At 36.9% G+C, this 19,762-nt stretch overlaps 1 long non-coding RNA gene across 1 annotated transcript in view; it reads right to left on the bottom strand.

Annotated features, from left to right (window-relative positions):
• Window positions 1-13,149, bottom strand: part of LOC136040305 (uncharacterized) — a 37,092-nt gene extending 23,943 nt beyond the window's left edge. The window contains exon 1 of the long non-coding RNA XR_010620685.1: window positions 12,989-13,149. This is a non-coding gene — a long non-coding RNA (uncharacterized LOC136040305). The remainder of the gene's footprint in view (window positions 1-12,988) is intronic.
• Between the last annotated feature and the right edge of the window lie 6,613 nt (window positions 13,150-19,762).

Below are 19,762 nucleotides of genomic sequence, written 5' to 3'. Positions count from 1 at the left end.
TTAGCCTACACATAAATGTGCCGACTGACGGGATTCATTAATCACTGGAGAGATTCCAATGTCACATATGTACTCCGAGCCCAGAAAGGACTTTACAAACCCCTGCCAAAAGGGTGACCATAAATTAATTAGGGAGAACGGCAAAAACAGGATACTTTCTTGAAATGCAATAATCGTCGAGTATCTTGAATTTGCTATTTAGTAATAATTCACAGTAGAAATACGGTAAAAAAAAAGAAAAAAAAGTAGAACAAGGACGAATAAACAAAGAATTACGTGGCTGAAATTGGGCCCCTCCAGAAATCAGGGGGGGGGGGGGCCATGGCCCCCCTGCCCCCCCCAAATGGCGCCACTGTTGTAAGTTATGCCCTGGGGTACATAAATATTTATAGAAAGGGTGGTCGCATAAATTTTGGGAGGGGCTCATTGGATCGGTAATCAGAAGTTCTAGTACCCTTTCAAAGGGCCGGGTGGCGGATACCCCCCCCCCAAAAAAAAACTCGTATTTTACTGAAATGGATCTGACAGAAATTTTTAATGGCTATTTGTTGTCGTAGAAACTTCAAAAAAGGCTCGTTTGAGTGGAAATCTAAAGGACCTTTTTTGATAGTGAAAAGCAGTTGGAGGGCAACAACCTGCCACCCCCTCCCCCTTCTCCTATCAATTCTTAAAATACATCTAATAAAAATTTTAAATAGCCATTTATTCAGCGTAGTGAGAGGATCTGGAAATTATGTCTTTGATGATGGCAACCCCCCAGCCCTCAGCACAAGGGTATTAAGTTAAGCCCGAGGGTATGTAAGTTTCTTATGGAAATAATGGTCGCATAAACTCCAAGGGGGGCTTATTGCATTGAAAAGATGTAGTAGTTCTTTTTTTAAGAGTGAGAGTGATTTGGCACATTCACTTCCCGCCCCCTCCCCGTTGTATTTTCCACAAATACATCTGACAAAAGTTTTGAGATAGCCACTTGTTCAAAAATAGTCAAAAGTTCATATAATAAGACCTTTGAGGTGGACAGAATCCTCTAGAATCTGGGGTGCGCTTTTTAAGTTATGTCCGAGGGGCATCTAAGGTTTTTATTGAAGGGGTGGTCGTGTGAGCTTTCGAAAAGAATCATTTGGTTTGAAATGTATGGTTCTAGCTCCATCTTAAGAGTCAAACATGATGGAAAGCAAATAGCCCCCCTCCCTGACATCCTCTTTTCCCAAAACATATTCAATTGAAATTTTGAGATAGCCATTTTGTTACCAATAGTCAAAAAATCATATAACAATGTCTTTAGGGTGGACACAATCCCTCAGAGCCCATTGGCTTAGGTTGTAAGTTATGCCTGGGGCGTATAAGGATTTTATGGAACAGCGCATAAACTTTGGATCGGAGGGAGCTCATTTGATTTGAAGTTAGAAGTTTTAGTGCCCGTTTTAAGAGTCAAAAGTAAATTGAGGGTAATCAGCCCCCTCCCCTAAGCCTATCGTTTTCCAAAATATATCCATCGAAATTTTAAGAGAGCCATTTTGTTCAGTCTTGTTGAAAGGTCCGGTAGTTACGTCTTTGGGGATGTCAGCCTACCTACAGTTCTCAGGACAAGGGCTCTAAGTTAGGCAATTCGTTCATTGTTTACACCTAGTATATTTTCTTTAAAAAGGTATGTATATTTGAACTTTACTTTCTAAGAAAGACGAAGGGTATTCAGTTGAGACTTTCAGAAAATGTTGTGGGGAGCATTGAACTAAATCAAAACACTTAATGGGTATACGCATTGTCAAAAGGGTGCAACAAAGGAATAGTTGAGTATGTTAATTTGGAAAATTCTGGAAATAATAATGGATATGTTCGAAAATGGAAATAGTTGCATTCTACCATTACCACCAGAACTACTGCCGCTACTACTATCACACTACTCCATTTACAGTGTTAAGGGAAACTTGAACTAAATCAAAAGACGTTATGTGTATGCACATTGTCTAAATAGCGTATCTCAAAACTGATTTGGGCAATAAACTGGAACTTTCAAAGAATAATTAAAGGGGAGGATCATCTCGCCAAAAGGCAATATTTGCACACAGATGCTAATACTACTATTTACTACTAAATTTACTTCTACTTCTACTACTTCTATTGCATTGCAACTAATTTTAGTTCTAAGAGCATTGAGATGAAAATTCAAAGAAGCGTATAAACATACGGGTTATCAAAAAGACATATTAACTATGTCATAGCGATGGCTAATTGTATTAAGTTGAGACTTCCAGGACTTAATGAGAGAAATGTTCTACTGAACAAAAGGCAATAGGTTAATACTATTGCTGCAAGTAGTCCTACCGCTATTCATACTATTTCTAGTAATATCAATACTACTACTTTGACTACTATTACAACAATGCCTAAGGGCATGAAGTAGAAATTTTCAAGAAAATTTGAGGGAGAGGGAAGATGAGCTGAATTAGAACACACCATCTATATACAGGTTGTCAAAAGGGTGTAACAGCAATATTTAGGAACAGTCTGGTTAGTGAAGTTGAAACTAACAATGCTTGTTGTGGGGATCTTGAACTAGCCAAAAGAAAATATTTGCATCCTATTGCTACTGCCTCTACTCATACTACTGCTACTATTATTATTATCACTACTTATAATTTCTGTCAGATCCATTTGAGTAAAATACGAGTTTTTTTTTTTGGAGCGGGGTATCCGCACAGGTTGTTAAGCGGATGCATCGGAAATGCTTCAGAAACGGTTAATGGTATGTATTAAGCTGAAACTTTCAGCGTGTGATGAAGAAACCAAAGTTCTGATGCGTATACTGCTATTAATGCCGCAGCTATTGCTACTGCGCAAGCTAAGGGCATTAAGGTGAATATTATAAGGAATATTTAGGTAGATGTTGAACTAAATCAAAACAAACTATCTGCATGTGTACTTTCAAAAAGGTAGCAAAGCAATATCTGAACAGTAACCTACACTATTATTTTTTATCCTTTAAGGGTAAGTTGTGGGGGGACTTCGAACTAGCCAGAAGGAACTATATGTACACTTTTAATGCTACCACTACAGTTACAGTAACTATTGACGCTAAGGGTATTAAGATGAAATTTATAGGGACCTTTTGGAAGTTTCAATTAAACGAAAAAATTATATGCTTGCATGTTTTCAAAGGGGCATATAAGCAATATCATAGGCAGGACCACCCTATAATAGCTAGAAACATCATTAAATAATGACGAAGACCACACTGCCTTACCATAATACATATACAGAAGAGAGAACAATGAGGACTTTTTTTCCAAGACATTGAATGAACAAAACCTATTTGAATATTTGGTATTTTTTTAAAAATGGATTTTTAACCAAGAGCTTTTATTGTAAGTGTTTTTGTGTTATTTTTATTATTTTCTTTGCTGAAGACGACCCTTAGATATAGGGCCAAAATATTCAAATAGGTTTTGTTCATTCACTGTCTTGGAAAAAAAGACCTCATTATTCTCCCTTCTGTAAATATAGAAACATCATTGAAACTTATTAGGAGCTACTTCGATTCAAAATTGAAAGTGCCCTTTTTAACATTAAAAAGAGATTGGAAGGAATTCGTTTTCCCAACACATCTAGTCAAAATTTTGAGACAGCCGTTTTGTTCAGCATAGTAAAAAGGTCCAGCAACTATGTCTTTAGGTATATAAGGCATGTCAATCCCCCACAATTATGCAATTGGCCCATTATGCTTTAAAACTAAATGTTGCTTTAAAATAAATCAAAAGGCATTGTGTTTATGGTTGCCAATAAGACACTTCAGCAACATCTCAAGAACGACTGGGAGTATTAAATTGAAACTTTTGGGGACACTACTATTACTACTTCGGCTCTTACAATTTAAATAAACAAAAAAGTGTAAATGTATCCAGCTTGTCAGAGAGCATAAATAGAATCTTTTGGAAATGATATAAAGTCTTATTTATCAGGTCAACTTCAGAAGGTAAGGTAAAGAATATGGCATTAGACTTCTTGGCCCTTCATCCAGGAAGTGCAATGGGGGATTGGGGGCCAATCATCCTGTGCTTTCGCACACCCTTCCTATTTACCTTCCCCAGATTTCTCCAGGTACCCATTTAGAGATGGGTCGACTCTGGCTAAGCTTATAGAGTCACGCCACTGACCCCCGTCCCAAACTAAATAATTGGGTACACTGGGTTCGAGCCCTCGCCCTCTCAGACAAAGGATCCTGAATCCAGCGCACCAATCCACTCGGCCAGGACGAGTGACTTCAAAGGCTATAAAATTAAAATAAAAATACTGTTTCAGTCAGGATTAAAATTTTTGAAAAAGTTTCTCCAAGATACAAATAGCAACCCATACTCTGGATTCTGATGAAAAAAAAAGAAAAGATGCAAAAAGTTTTTTTTCCATGAAAAAGACCATCAAAAACGAACAGAAATTAATATAAAAAAATTCCCACGAAACAAGTTTTTTAAGGAAAAATAGAGCTCCATTAAGCCACGAATGAGCATAAATAAAGTCAAATAATCTTCCAAGCGCAAAATTACCACAAATCATTATCAACGAAAAAATGAAACTCAAAACGAAACAAAAACGAAAAAAACAAATGACTGTGGATTGTGAGCTTAATTGAGATATACTGATATTTATTCCTTAAAGTTTTGATCTTTTCTATTTAAGAAAGTAAGAAAAGTGAAAACATTTAAAACGTATTTTTTTAGTAAAGCGCAAATTATGTTCTGGTTTTGAGAAGGCATGTTGGTGATCAGTCCTACTCATGTTATTTTTTGCTCGTTTCGAGTCTGACTCGGGAATTTACTGTAATTTCTGTTCGTTTTGAGTTTCATTTGTTTACTGATAATGGTTTGTGGTAGTTTTACACTTGGAAAATTATTTGACTTTATTTCTGCTCATTCTCGACATAATGGAGCTCTTTACTTTTCTTTTAAAAACTTGTTTTGTGGAAAAAGCTCTTTAGAAGGAGATATGTAAAAGGCAAATCTGGGATAAGCCTTTTTTTTTAGGAATGTATAGAAATGATTTCATTTCATTTGTTGATAGATAAGTCTATCTATCATCCGTCCATACGTCATTCCTAGGGTAGAACTAAGGTAGATAGTCATAAAACAAAGGCATTAAAGATTGGATTGATTTTGATTTGATACGTGACGGACAATGTCCACTGGACTTGTATGCAAAATCTGGGACTGAATTTGCCTGGACTCACAGGCAAACAAGTGAAACCTAAGCCTAATAGGCTTGGACGCTTGTATTCTAAAGGTGGAATACCCTGTCATAGGATTGACACATAGCCAACAAGTCCTCGGGACTCGCAAGTGAACGATGAAACCTATAGTTTTTTAAGTGTTTGGATAAATAGCATGGATAAACGTCGGGAATAAGTATTTACAGACTAACTGACTCTTACTCTTACACTTACTCTAACTGACTCAGACTCTTACAGACTAACTGTTGGTTTTTACCGACTTAATAATTGAACAATAACAAGCTTTTTCAACTAAAAGTAAGGAGCAAAATTAGAAATTAAAGTGACAAGAAATGATTCCCAATATTAATGGGGCTACTTGTTCCTCAACCCTTGCTCTTTACGCTAAAATTTTAAGGTTCTTTAAGATTACCTCTCATTCAAATTCACCAGCCCTTTTGAAGAGGTGGCTCTAGGTCTGAACAGTGGCGGGTGCTCCCCCCCCCATATTTTCTGACATCCAATATTAAATTCCTTCTATTTTATATTTTTAAATAGACTCCTGTGGTATACCTTGTCCCCCCTCGATTATGTGGCCAAAAACCACTCCTACCCTTGTGTTAGAAAAGTCTTCCTTAAAAAACCGGGACAAAGACTCAAACTTTAGCGTAAAGAACAAGGGCTGAGGAAGGGGGAGTCCCTCTCATATGAGAAATAATTTCTGTTTGTCTTAAGTTTAAGGTTGCTCCTTACTTTCAGTAGAAAAAATGTGTTTTTTTAATTAGTTAATTGCCATTTCTTAAATCATTCCAAGAATTCCCTCCTCTTGTTTAAGATTCTTCTGGAATCCCCCCTCCCCAAGCCGAGATCACTGCATTCCACCCTACAAGATTTCGGTAAGTATATACCCATTTTTGTCTAACGGTTCAAAGATCGACTTGAAACTTATAAGAAAGGTTTTTTACCTGTTGGCTAACAGGGTTTTTGGTTAGTTAGAAATACCTACCAGATATTTGATAATAAATCACTGCAAATTACGTTTACATTTTACATCACTCAATCCCGTGGGAAAATCACACCGTGCACGTAATTAAATTTCTCTAAAATTCCCACTTGTCAATTGAAGGGTCCTTCGAAAAAAAGATGACAGATTAAACAATTAATTTCCCAGGGAGTAAATAGGATACAAGGGGGACAGAATGGGAAGACTTAGAAACTGTCATTATCGTTAATTCCGAGATTGGATTAGTTATTCCCAGCCAAGTGCTTTTGATAAGTTTATTAGAAAGGAAATTTAAGAGATATTGTGTTTCCGGTATTCTAAACAAGATTCATAATAAATAGGGATTCTATGTGGGACAGAATAAAAGAGGGGCTCTTAACCACATACAAGGAATTTTGTCTTTAGGGAAGGGGGTCTCTGGTAACGGGAAAAATTAAAAGTAAAAAAGGCTAATAGTTACAAGGACAATCATTCCCATTTGGTTATACGGGATATACAAGGCATATATCAGCAAAGATGTTTAATTCTTTTGTGCTTATTTTGAGTCTAAACTTTTTAAAAGGGCCTTTTCTGTTTTTAACAGAGGACATGAATATGAAATTTGAAAGCATCCAAAGCTTAACTTTCAATTTGAAAGCAGGGGATGTTCCTAATTAATTACGGATCTGGCTATTACGGCAATTTTGCATTCAAGGGACGCCCCCCCCCTCAATTATTTTCTTCATGCCGGAATTCATGTGTAGCAGCAACGATCTTCAATTTTGTTTATGACCTCTTTTGAGTTTGATATTCTTAGATTTATCTTTTTTGTTTTAACCTCTGACTCTTCGAAACACGAATCCCCGATGAATATGAAAGTTGAAAGAATGTAACGCAATCAATTCAGTTTCAAGCATCAGCAAATAGAGTCTTTGAAAGTTATTTCAACAAAATATGTTAATTGTTCATTTCCGGAACGCTCGGCTTAGTCAAAAGTAATCTGTAATTTGATATTGTCTAAGCTCAGAAGATAAGGATCGTATTTCTTTTGCAAGAGTGAAAATGATGACAGGATTGTCTCGGCCATTTAAGTAATTTTCCCCAACCTATAAAGTAATTAAATATTCAAAAAAGTTTTTTTTTAGCTGTATTACCAACGGTATCTATAAGGGGGCGCAGTAAGTAACTTCAATAAATCATGATATACCATGCTTTATTTATATTATATTTTGTATGCACTACAAGCTTGACACACTCACAGGGTTGCCACCAGACCAAAGGTAAAATCCTTAAAATTTTCTGAAAAAAATCACTAAATGAGCAAAAAATCCAAAAATAGTAAATTTGACTGCTTTCTTCTTGAATTTGTTAGAGTACTTACGCATTAACGCCACCGCATGAGAAGTTTGCAAATATTGGGATAGGTGAGAACTGGCAGGTGCGCAGGGGGGGGGGCCTTCGGACCCGGTCCCCCAAAAAATTTTCGAAATGTTAAATTTCCCCACGGTTTCTTGGGATTTCTGGCAAAAGTAGGACATTTTTTAAGAATCTAGATACATGTATGAAGCTTTTTTTGGGGATTTTACAGCATGCAATTATCTGATCAAGTCACTGCCCAATTATTAGCCCATTTTCTGTCTAACTTTTTACCCTCTTTGAAGTAATTAGCGATTGTACTGTTATTTTGTTTTGTAAAAAGAGTTTGCTTTCCACAGGAAAATAGAATTATCCTTGATATTATGGCGTTTTCAGGATAAAGTACAGCTTTTAATGGATCAATTTTGGAAACTATCATTTTTCATTAAAATCGACGTTTTTGCAATAGAAGAACTACCCCCACAGCACCTATATTGCACTATTAACCCTAAAATTTCCCTTTCAGTGGGATATAATAGATTAATCACTGATTCTAAATCGCTATGAACATAACCTGAGTCTAAAACGTACTTTTGAGGCCTCAGTCTCCTTCCCCCATCCGCTACTATACTATTGATTAAAGTTAATCTGTATTTTCCAATATACGTGCTTTTTGCATTTATTCAGTTACTATAAACAAGTACTACTTTATATCTGCTGTTTCGAAGGTTTTGCTACCCCCCCCCCGAAATAAATTCCTGCGTACGTGCCTGGTTGAGAAATAGATATAATTTAAATGAAAAAGAGATTTAAAATCCAAAAGTATGTAAAAAAGAGGGAGAGGGATTTCAAAACGGTAACCCCCCCCCCCTGAATACAGCCTAGGACTTAGAACTACCAGTAAATTTCTGATTTGCCGCAAATTGAGATAGTTGAGAAAAAGACATACCTTTAGAATCAGAATTTCATCTAGAATCTAAATTTAACATTAATTTAAGTCAAAAATGAGCTTTAAGCCCCCCTCCTAATCCCAAATGTGCGAATTTTCTCAATATTAGCGCAACTTCTTCTACGATGTCGCTAATACGTTACAAGCTGTAGGTTTTTTGTTATCTACGTCTTTAGGAAAAGTTTAAGTGAGTATTTCCAAGGTAATAGGAACTATTTTTACTGGAGACCAGACGTGGTGTCAATTCATGGAAACTTTGGAATGGGGCAAAATGCAGTTTTTCAAATTTCAAGGGCGGACAATTTCTTTTGTTAAAAAATTTTTCATTGGATATGCGAAATAGGCACTTTTAATTGAAAATAGAAAATAAGAAAAGTATCATTCAAAATGTAGGCGAGCCCATGCTTCCCCCAACTGGCTCCTCTGGGGACCAAAAGTAGACGTGCTTGTTGATGACTGTGACGTTATTACCTTGGATAGTGTTAGTTAGTGTTAGTGTTGTTAGAGTACTGTCATTCGAGGGGGAGGGGGACATAGAGGGTAAGAAAATCATCACCACTGTAGGCACTGTGTTGGCAACATGCCAGCTGGTAACAGCTGGTAACAGCCAGTTGGTACTATGCAATGTGAAACGAGCAAAAACCTTTGGGGATGAAGACAGTAAATTATATTAACGTTCTGGTCATTTTTGCTGACCGTTTTTATTTAATCAATCATTCACATAACGACCGTTTCTTTATGCTTAATAACATAGAAAAGAATTGCTTCTTTTATTGCTTTACTGTAAGATATTTGGTGGCTCTGGTCTCTCTTGCGTCCAGGGTAAAACCTTAATTATTGCCTTGTCTCCAACAAAGTTTTAAGGCGACATTTTTATTTTTCCATGAAATTATTCTCTGTTTATCAATTAATTACTTATTATTTTTAATACATTTTCAATTACTATGATTGTTATTATTTAATTTTTTTATCTTATTAATTAATGAATAATCTATTTATCGTTTTTATTTATTAACTGCACCCTCTACTTCATGTTATTAAAAATTAATGTTCAAAAATTACAAAATGATTATAACAGTTAGATTATTTATTTAAAATCTTGCGCCCCTAAAATTTCTGTGCCTAGGTCAAGTGCTCCCTCTGTCCCCCTAAAAACGCTTCTGCTGTAAGATGCAAAGAAGAACATTGAAGAACTCAATAACATAGAATAATTTCCAGCCCTTTAATGATTTGCCAAAATGTGGGATATCTCTTGAAAATGATCGTTGAATGTGTCCCGGTTCTCAAGCACTCGGCTCATTTGCTTCGAGTAACAAAGTTCACTTTTTAATGACGTATCTTCTGGCATTTGGATCCAGAAAGAAAAAACTTGAAGGTTTTAATACCAGAAACAACCTAGGATGACACAAGCAGGAATTAATTTCGGGGGAAGAGCTTTTTTTCCAGGTTTGGGAAACTCAGAAAAATACAAAACATATTGTATAGCAAGTATTAGCTAGTTTGCATTAGGTAAAAGGCAAAATTATATACACATATTTCATGCATCATTTACGTTTTTTGAAAATTTGTCATAAGGGCTCCACACTTTACGAAGCTACAAATCCACAAATCGTGAATACACAAATACACAGATTCAAATACACAAATCGCGGAAAAGTAGATTTCACCTTTGCTTAAATCATGTATAAGAAGGTTCTGGATTTTAATCAAAAAGTACTTTAAATTCCCTCGTTGCCCTTCTTTTTTGCATGGGGGAGGGGGTCCATTCTTGGGGAGGAGTCTTTATCCAATTATTCTACCGATTTTTTTCTGTTACTCTTTCACGAGTCAGCCAAAAATTTCGGGGGTGGGGGGTTTCAAACAAGGTACCCCCCTGGACGCGGTTTTGGCCATATTTTTTTCCTTTTTCTGACAGTTCCAGTCTCTATTGATGCTAGTCATAGTAGAGGTAATACACAGTAGCGAAATGTTTCTCCAAATAAGACACACATTCCATAGTGCGTAATTCGGAAAGTTTCCGGACCATTAGTGCGATAGGTTCAGTTGCTACTTGGCATTCAATCAGATTAACGCTAAACATTTGTCATTGTGCGTGTGCGAAGGCGAGGTCATGAAGAGTAATTTAGCTTGCTTGGTTTTAGATGTGTTCCTAAAATCTTCAATGGAGAGTATAGAACTTTTTACTACTTTATATTACGTTTACTGTGATGTTAGTTAAGACGCAAAAGGCAAATCAAGCATATTTGGAGCTGTTTTTGCTTTCAGAAATAGGCACGTTTGGTGAATAAAATCGGTTCTTGTTTGACCAACTCGATCTGAAAAAGCCATATTGAAGACTCACTTCCATTATCATTAGTTAGAGTTACTTGCTAACAGTCTGGGAATTAAAAGGCTATAAATTTTTTTTCAAGAAATAATAAATCTAGTTATCGTAAAGCTGCTTTCACTCGACCACAGCTTAGATACACAATGCAGTTATGAAAACTCGATTTATTTTTGGGACACAGTGCGCATTAGCGATACTAGCAGCTGGAGACAGGAAACTGGCAGTCTAAATCTAAAAGATCGAGACAATTGGACAGACAAAACAGAATTAAGTTCCCACCTATGGTGTTGTAGTACGATTTAGGAGGCGTCAAGTCCAGAGCTCTGTACCAAAAGCTTCTCATGGGCAAGATAGGAGTTTTCATAACTGTATTGTATATCTAAGCTGTGCAATCAACTGTAAAGGCTGTATTGAAGACGGGGTTTTTCTTTGAACACAGTGAAGATAATCTTTTCAAGGAGAAGCAGGCAAAAATGAAGTTTTTTGTTTTTTAAGAAAAGATGGAGTTGCCGAACTCAAATCTTTGCCCATTTGGTTGACTATTTGGCTGACTTATACGTCAAGAACACTAAAAGCAGAAAAAGGCTAGCATAATTTATTGGATGATAGAAAGGTCTAATAAAATTTCATATATGAGGTAAACAAGGAAAGCGGTATAAACAACAACGCGGGGAAGAATTGTGGGAACAGTTTATAATTTTTTTCAGTAGCAATGGGGAAAATATAATTTTTCAATCTTGAAGTACGGGAGAGAAGGGGAAGCTGAAAAATAGATGCAGGCCGAGAAAAAGCACTGGAAGGGGCGAAATTTGGATTCAATAATTCCTCAGAATCTTTCACAGTAATCCAGAATTATCCAAATAATTGATGTAAAAAAACGAAGTTTTTCTGATGAAAGTGAAGAGCGAAGTTGAAACTTAAAAGAACGACAATTACTGCTTCCCAGTTTATGTGACATATTTTTGACAAACTGTGTCAAATAAACTAGTTCTTGATACTGCCCTATATTGATAGAATTTTGAAAACTAGTGAAACCTTAAAACTAAGCTTTCTTGAGTTTTTTTTAGACAGTTAAAATTGTGAAGTGCCAAATATTGGTGTCATGGCCGGTAAAAGAGTACTGAAAACCTTACGAATTGCTATTGTATTATCTTCAAGTCACTTTAGGATTTTCTGCTTCAAATCCTGTTTTGTTACATCGGTTTTGTGTTTTCAGTAAATTGTTCAATAATCTTTAAGAAAATTTCAAGGTAATTCAGAATCCTTCAAGTAATTCAATAATCTCTGTGTCCTATATTTGTAGTAAATTTCATCTTCTTTTTAGCATTTTCAAATTTCCCCTCAAAATGCCGTGCACATCAGTCCCCAAGAAAATCCATGCGTACGTGTCTACTCTGAACCCTCTTTTTTTGCGAATGTAAAGTTAGGCACTGAAAGTAAACATTTCCTGGGTCTTAGTCATGTCCTGCCTGAAAGTGAGTCACGAAATTTGTCTCTTTCCCCTTCAGGCTAGTATTCTGGAAGCATGTTTGAATCGATGAATTACTCTTGTAGTGTGGCCTTTAAGCAAAATATTCGTGCACTTCTGGCAAAAAGCACCAAAATTGGTGAAAATATAAGTTAAAGCACAGGATATCAAATGGCGACTGGAATCAAATCGAGCGGGAGCTCTGAAGCATCTTTACGAACGCCCAAAGTGCTACAAAAAATGTACAGGTTTACCAGCATCCCCACAGAAGCATCAAAACCTCTGAATATACATTTTAAGACATAGTGATTCCAATGGTAGCTTTATAAAAAGTTAGGGATCGCTCTGAAGCACGCAATAGCGCAAAATAGCGCCGAAAAGCGCAAAATAGGAGCAGCTATCCCATGTAAGAACAAAACAGGCAAAAACATAGTTTACAGTACTAGAAGTCCGAAGATTACAAGCAGCAGCTCGATTCTGCGCGTCAAAGCCCAAATTTGCGCGCCAAAATGCGCACAAAAATCGCAAAACTGATGAAAAGTTAAAGAAACTCCGGAAATAGTGTTAATTTAGTACAAAGTATGGAGAACAGAAGCTAGGGGCAGGGTTGTCCATCGGGGAGCCCAAAGCCCATTGCTAGTCTTTTCCCATCCGTAATCGTTGGGTTTCCTTTCGGGAATATTGGCAAGATGAGAACTGGACCATACCTGGGCTTTAATTAAAGAGCGCCGAATGTGCTGGTTTAGTGCATCCTGAGTTAGCGTAAGTCTGTCCATGGATGATTCTTTTTTTGTTAACAGAATGTCACCTGGAAATGGAACTGGCATAAGTGAAGAACACAAAATTTCGAAAAAAATACGCGGTTGAATGTTTGCAACCTTGCAGAATGGAAATTGTTAGAGTAAAAACGTGAAAAAATTACACGCTAAAACGCATGGTATTATAAAAGAATGGCGAGGATTTCCAAGCAAAATATCAAATAGTTTCGGTACAATAAATTGCCAAAATACTATTACGTCAATTATGTTTTAACAATTGGTCAACTTGTCAGATACGTCAAATCTGGTTCAAGCGTGTTAAACACCAGACATGTGACTTAAGATAGAACTGACCTGTAAGGTGTGAGTACAAATTGAGTAAAACCTTTAAAGAAAGATATAATATAGTAACAATTGGATAAAAAAGAATGTGTAAGAAATGGGTACAGTTAAATGTCATAATTATGCCTTTCGTTTTTTCCCCTGTCTTGATCTGTGACACCTTTTGGAACCTCGAGGTTCTCATCTTCCCTTACCTCTGGGATGGCTTTCCCCTTCACTCCCTGAAAGGTTTTCTCTGGTAAAATTTGGACAACTTTACAATTATTATCTGCAAAACACTTTTTGTACCATACTCTTTTACAGAAACTTTGGGGGAATTCGAGTCATTTCACCTTTGACCTTTATCGCAGCTGAATATGTCTTATAGGTTTTCGAGCATGCCTGGAAATTAAAAAAAAAATGTGATGGTTGCAACTGAATGATTGCGTATGGATTTTGACACTTTACTTTGACCAATTTCTTTGACTAAGTCTAAAGGCAAGTGCACTTCCTGGTTCTTAAGTGCCCTCTCAATAACGGTGGTTTTTGCATCTATTTCTTGAATATGGGAGTGTCCTGGCTCACAATATTTTATAGTCGTTCTCTCAACTTGTGGATTCTTAAACAGGATATTCTCCATATTGTAACTCATGATGGCGTTTTTATTTTTCGGAACACATGCATCTGACTATGTTACTAACTTCCTAATGTCGGGGAATGTCTGAAACTTTTTATCGAGAATAGCTGCCAAAGCTATTGCATTTTTGTTTACGTTTTCTAAGCCTTTTCTTCTATAAGGTACAGGCCAATGTACAGATACGTCAAAAAGATCTCTGTTAAAAGCACATAACTGATACGTTAATTACGCTTCCAACATAATGAAGGTAATGCAAGTTACCTAAAACGGATTGAATTAAAAATGGAATAGTTGTGGGCAAGTCAAGTCATGGCTAATTGTAGAAGAAGCCAAGACAGATAGTCCAATTAAGTGGGCATCAAGTCATGGCTAATTTTCTCCCCTTCATTGCCATCGTTACCATCTCCCACTTATGCTACACCTCTCAAGCCTGTCACTCTACAATGCCGAACTCGAGTAAACCTGTGTTGGAGGGTCTCCCCGGGGAATACACGCTGGTTGACAGTAGTATACTTGAAAATTTTCGACTATACTTGAAAATTTTCCTCTCATGCATGTCACTCCAGAACGCCGAACTAGAGTCAAGCTGTTGAGGTTATAGCCGGCTCATTCAAGCTAGGGGAGCAAATTAGGAAATATATTTGTTAGTTGCAAATATATTTGCTAGTTGCAAATATATTTGTAACTAGCCACGGCTTGAAGGCATTCGTGCTTTAAGCGGTGAATATGGGCAGGAGAAAGGACTAAATTAATGGTACATGTTTAGCGATTGATTACCGCCAGAGAAATAGTCTAACCATTCAACGTGTAATAGTCGAACTTCTAGTACTATGTTTTTGTATTTCAGAGAATAGGCGCTTCCAATCTGCACTTTAGAGGCTTCAGAGCAATCCTTTGCTTTTATTTAACCACCAATGGAATCGTTTTGTCAGAAGTTTTGATGCGTCAGTAGAGAGACTGGTAAACTTGCGCTTTTTTTGCACTTCTGGTGCTCGTAAAGGTGCTTTTAAGCGTCCGCTCCACTTGCTTTCTGTTGCCATTGGATTCCCCGTGCTGTATCTCCACTAATCTATGCGCCTTTTGCCTGAAGTGCACGATTCTAGTGATATTTTCCGTTTCACTATTGTTAATTGGTTCATGTGTTTTTGCACGCGCAATTTAAAACAAGAAATCGGGACAACTGTTTTTGTACAATATTTGGCCGGAAGTATTAACCATACATTTGATTATGGTTAGACACATGTGTCTATTATAGCTTAGTTGTCAAGGACTCTAAATGAGGCGGAATGTAATTAGTTTTGCTCTACTTTGCGTGGTTTCTAATTTTGTGTTTTAGTTTGATTACTTGGATTAGCACAGAATTAGAGGTTCTTCCACTAGCAAGGAGATTTCTAGGGGAGGGATCAAACCTGAGTTTGAGCCCCCGAAATATGTTCGACTCGTAAAAACGTAACAAAATTGAATATAAACAGATTTTAATGCGTTTTTAGAAGGGTTTTCTTTACCACTCCCATCCACTGAAAAAGTACTGGATGTGCCCTTGTTCAATAGTAATATTTAGCTATAAAACATCGCTAATGGAGGGTCTTTTTTTAAAGACACCATCAACCCAGCGAAACATCCTCAAATATACCTACCCCGATGAGAGTGATTCGAAGTCACCAGCCCTGAGCAAACTGAAAAATAATGGCCTAAGAGGGCAGTTCCTGACTTATGACCCCCAAAGAAAAAGGCTTAACTCCTAATAAGGACCATGCCTTTTTTCACCAATGGGTCTGACCCCTGTTTTTAAAGCACCGAGGAAATCAAAATGAAAATATCCCCCCCTGACTACGGACATTAATTAGAAGATTTCCCATACCCCAAATACCTTGTCCTTGGTATTCTCATTGAAAAATTGTGAATATTATTGACCGGCTTATTACCCGGCTTATTACCGGCTTTGTGAATATTAAATTCTGACCGGCTTAATGCCGGTCAGGATTTAAAATAAGAGCTCTGAGTCACGATGTCCTTCTAAATATCCTTGTTCAATAGTAATATTTAGCCATAAAACATCGCTAATGGAGTGTCTTTTTTAAAAGACACCATCAACCCAGCGAAACATCCTCAAATATACCTATCCCGATGAGTGTGATTGAAAAATACCATTTTGGTATGAAAAATACCATTTTGGTATGAAAAATACCATTTTGGTATGAAAAATACCATTTTGGTATGAAAAATACCATTTTGGTATGAAAAATACCATTTTGGTATGCAAAATACCATTTTGGTATGAAAAATACCATTTTGGTATGAAAAATACCATTTTTGTATGAAAAATACCATTTTGGTATGAAAAATACCATTTTGGTATGAAAAATACCATTTTGGTATGAAAAATACCATTTTTGGGATTTTCAATAACAAAAGCAAGATTGCCTAAGTCTTTTTTCCTAAAAAATTAAATTCTCAATTCTTGCTAGTTTTTAAGATATTTATGGCTGTTTAAGTTTTCGCTTAGCCAATCAAAACAATCATATTTCATTTCCACTGTCCTTGATACTTTCAAGAGACCTTGATTAAGATTTGAAAGTAAGATATAATTTTAATATGGTTAATTTTAGTACATGTTAGATATATTAGGGGGATATAGTACATAGGTAGTTAAGCGAAAGAAATATTGAATACGAATTTTAGTTTTAAGAATCAATGAATGAACGGGGATTCATAAGAAGCTTCAAGTGCGCTATTTTATGTTTTATTATTTTATTATATTTATGTTTTATTTATTTATATTATATTTATGTTTTATTATATTATTTTAAGTTTTTTAACTACCCTTTGCCAATAGTAAAACCAGTGTTTAAAATCACATAATAAAGCTATAAAGACAATAATGATTATAGCTAATTCTTATGGGCCAAACCAGGATTTTTTTGGGTGGGGATATATTTGTATAGTTAGAAAAAGACATGCCAAGAATTCCTTGAAAATTTAGAATTTCGGGATAGAAGCCAGATCCGGCCCCCTCCCTCCCACGTATGTGCACAAGCCTTATATACTTGCTGTCTACCTGTGTAACTAAAAATAAAACACTCGTCAACAAAGATATAAGGGAAATGGGATCTTCCTGGGAGGGTGTAAAGAGGGAGGCTTTGAATTGATTAGGATCCAGGAAGAGTGTGCGTAGCTGTGATGGCCTCAGGCGGCTTGGTGCCATGGTGAGTTGTGAGTAGTAGTAGTGATGCATAGCTATAGTTTGTCTCCATTTACTCTAGAATTTTTGCTCTTCTAAAATTACAATTTACTCAAGGCCGTATCCAGGATTATTTTTCGGGGGGTGTTTTACACAAGAATTTGTTCGGGGGGGGGGGGGATTTTACACAGACAAACTCAAAACCACATAAGAAATTTGTTTATATCCATATTTGTTACGTTTTTACAAGTCATACAAACATTTTAGAGGGGGGTCAAACCCCATACCCCCCACTTTGGATACGGTCATTTATTTATTTTTATTCAAAAAGATTTTTTGACACATTACAACAGACAGACTAACTTTTTTCTTCTTTGTTTTTTAAAGATTTTGTCAGGAGTCTTTGGCAGCTGAATTGTCAAACAGTTCGAATTGTAAGTTAGGAGCAACTCGGGCCAACAGAAGCCGAAACTCTGAAAAACGGAATTTTGATAACAATCACTATCAAAAGAGTTGGCTTTTTATGCTGATTCTAAGTATATCAAGTTTTTTAAGCTTAATGTTACCCCTCAAAATCAACAAGCAAGGGAAAATTTGCGTGATTTTCGGAAAAGGGAGGAAACACCCCCAAGCAGCCAAAGGAATATTAACGGGAATGGTCCCATCAGATTCAGCAAATCAGAGAACCCTACTGTAGAGGCTTAAAATCTCATCTGCAAAAAATGTGGAAATTTGTACTTTTGAAGAACAAGAGCTAAGAGCTCATATGGCACTTGTGACGAGGCGAGAAGAGCTAAGAGCCAAGAGATCATATGGTATGAGCTCTAACAAAATTCGACAAATCAATAGATTGATTTAAAAAGGAAAATAAGAGGCTTAATGCCGGTCAGGATTTAAAATAAGAGCTCTGAGTCACGATGTCCTTCTAAATATCAAAATTCATTAAGATCTGATCACTCACTCGTAAGTTATAAGTGCCTAATTTTTTCTAATTTTTTCTCTCCCTTTAGCCCCCCAGATGGTCGAATCTGGGAAAACGACTTTATCAAGTCAAATTGTGCAGCTCCCTGACACGCCTACCAATTTTCATCGTCCTAGCACGTCCAGAAGCACCAAACTCGCCAAATAACTGAACCCCTCCCCCAAAGAGAGCGAATCCAGTACGATTCTGTCAATCACGTATCAAGGACATTTGTTTATTCTATCCACAAAGCTTCATCCCGATTCCTCCACTCCAAGTGTTTTTCCAAGATTTCCCCCTCCAACTCCCCCCAATGTCAAAACATCTGATCGGGATTTGAAATAAGAGCTTTGAGACATGAATTCTTTCTAAAAATCAAATTTCATTAAGATCCGATCATCTATTCGTAAGATAAAAAAACCAAATTTTCACGTTTTCCAAGAATTCCGGTTCCCCCCTCCAACTTCCCCCAATGTCACAGGATCTGATCGGAATTTAAAATTAGAACTTTAAAGCACAAGATCCTTCTAAATATCAAATTTCATTAAGATCTGGTCACCCTTTCGTAAGTTACAAATACCTCAATTTTCAAAATTACCCCCCCCCCCCCCCCAATTCCATCAAAGAGATCAGATCCGGTCCGGTTATGTCAGTCATGTATCTTAGACAGGTTTCTATTCTTCCATCCAGTTTCATCCTGATCTCACCGCTTTAAGTATTTTCTAAGATTTCCGGTCCCCCCAACTGCCCCCCCCCCAATTACGCTTGATCCGGTTGAGATTTAAAATAAGAGATCTGAGTTACCAGGTCCTTCTAAATATGAAGTTTCATGAAGATCCGATCACTCCTTCGTAAGTTAAAAATACGTCATTTTTTCTTATTTTTCAGAATTAACCCCCCCCCCCCCCAATAGAGCAGATCCGTTCCAATTATATAAATCACGTATGTAAGACTTCTGCTTGTTTTTCCCACCAAGTTTTATCCTGGTAAATTTTTCATGATTTTAGGTTCCCCCGCCCCAAACTTCCCCCAATGTCACCAGATCCGGTCAGGATTTAAAATAAGAGCTTTGAGACACGATATCCTTCTAAATATCAAATTTCATTGAGATCCGATCACCCGTTCGTAAGTTAAAAATACCTCATTTTTTCTAATTTTTCAGAACTAACCCCTCCCCCAACTACCCCAAAGAGAGCGGATCCGTTCCGGTTATGTCAATCATGTATCATGGACTTGTGCTTATTTTTCCCACCAAGTTTCATCCCGATCCCTCCACTCTAAGTGTTTTCCAAGTTTTAGGTTTCCCCCTCCCAACTGCCCCCCAATGTCACCGGATCCGGTCGAGTTTAAAATAAGAGCTCTGAGCCACGATATCCTTCTAAATATCAAATTTCATTGAGATCCGATTGCCCGTTCGTAAGTTAAAAATACCTTATTTTTTCAAAATTTTTCAGAATTACCCCCCCCCCCCCCCAACTACCCCAAAGAGAGTGGATCCGTTCCGATTATGTCAATCATGTATCTGGGACTTGTGCTTATTTCTCCCATCAAGTTTCATTCCGATCCCTCCACTCTAAGTGTTTTCCAAGATTTTAGGTTTCCCCCCTCCAACTCCCCCCAATG

This window comes from Artemia franciscana, chromosome 20, assembly GCF_032884065.1.
Source record: "Artemia franciscana chromosome 20, ASM3288406v1, whole genome shotgun sequence".
Lineage (NCBI taxonomy): Eukaryota > Metazoa > Arthropoda > Branchiopoda > Anostraca > Artemiidae > Artemia > Artemia franciscana.
This window is presented reverse-complemented; position numbering and strand designations above follow the sequence as displayed.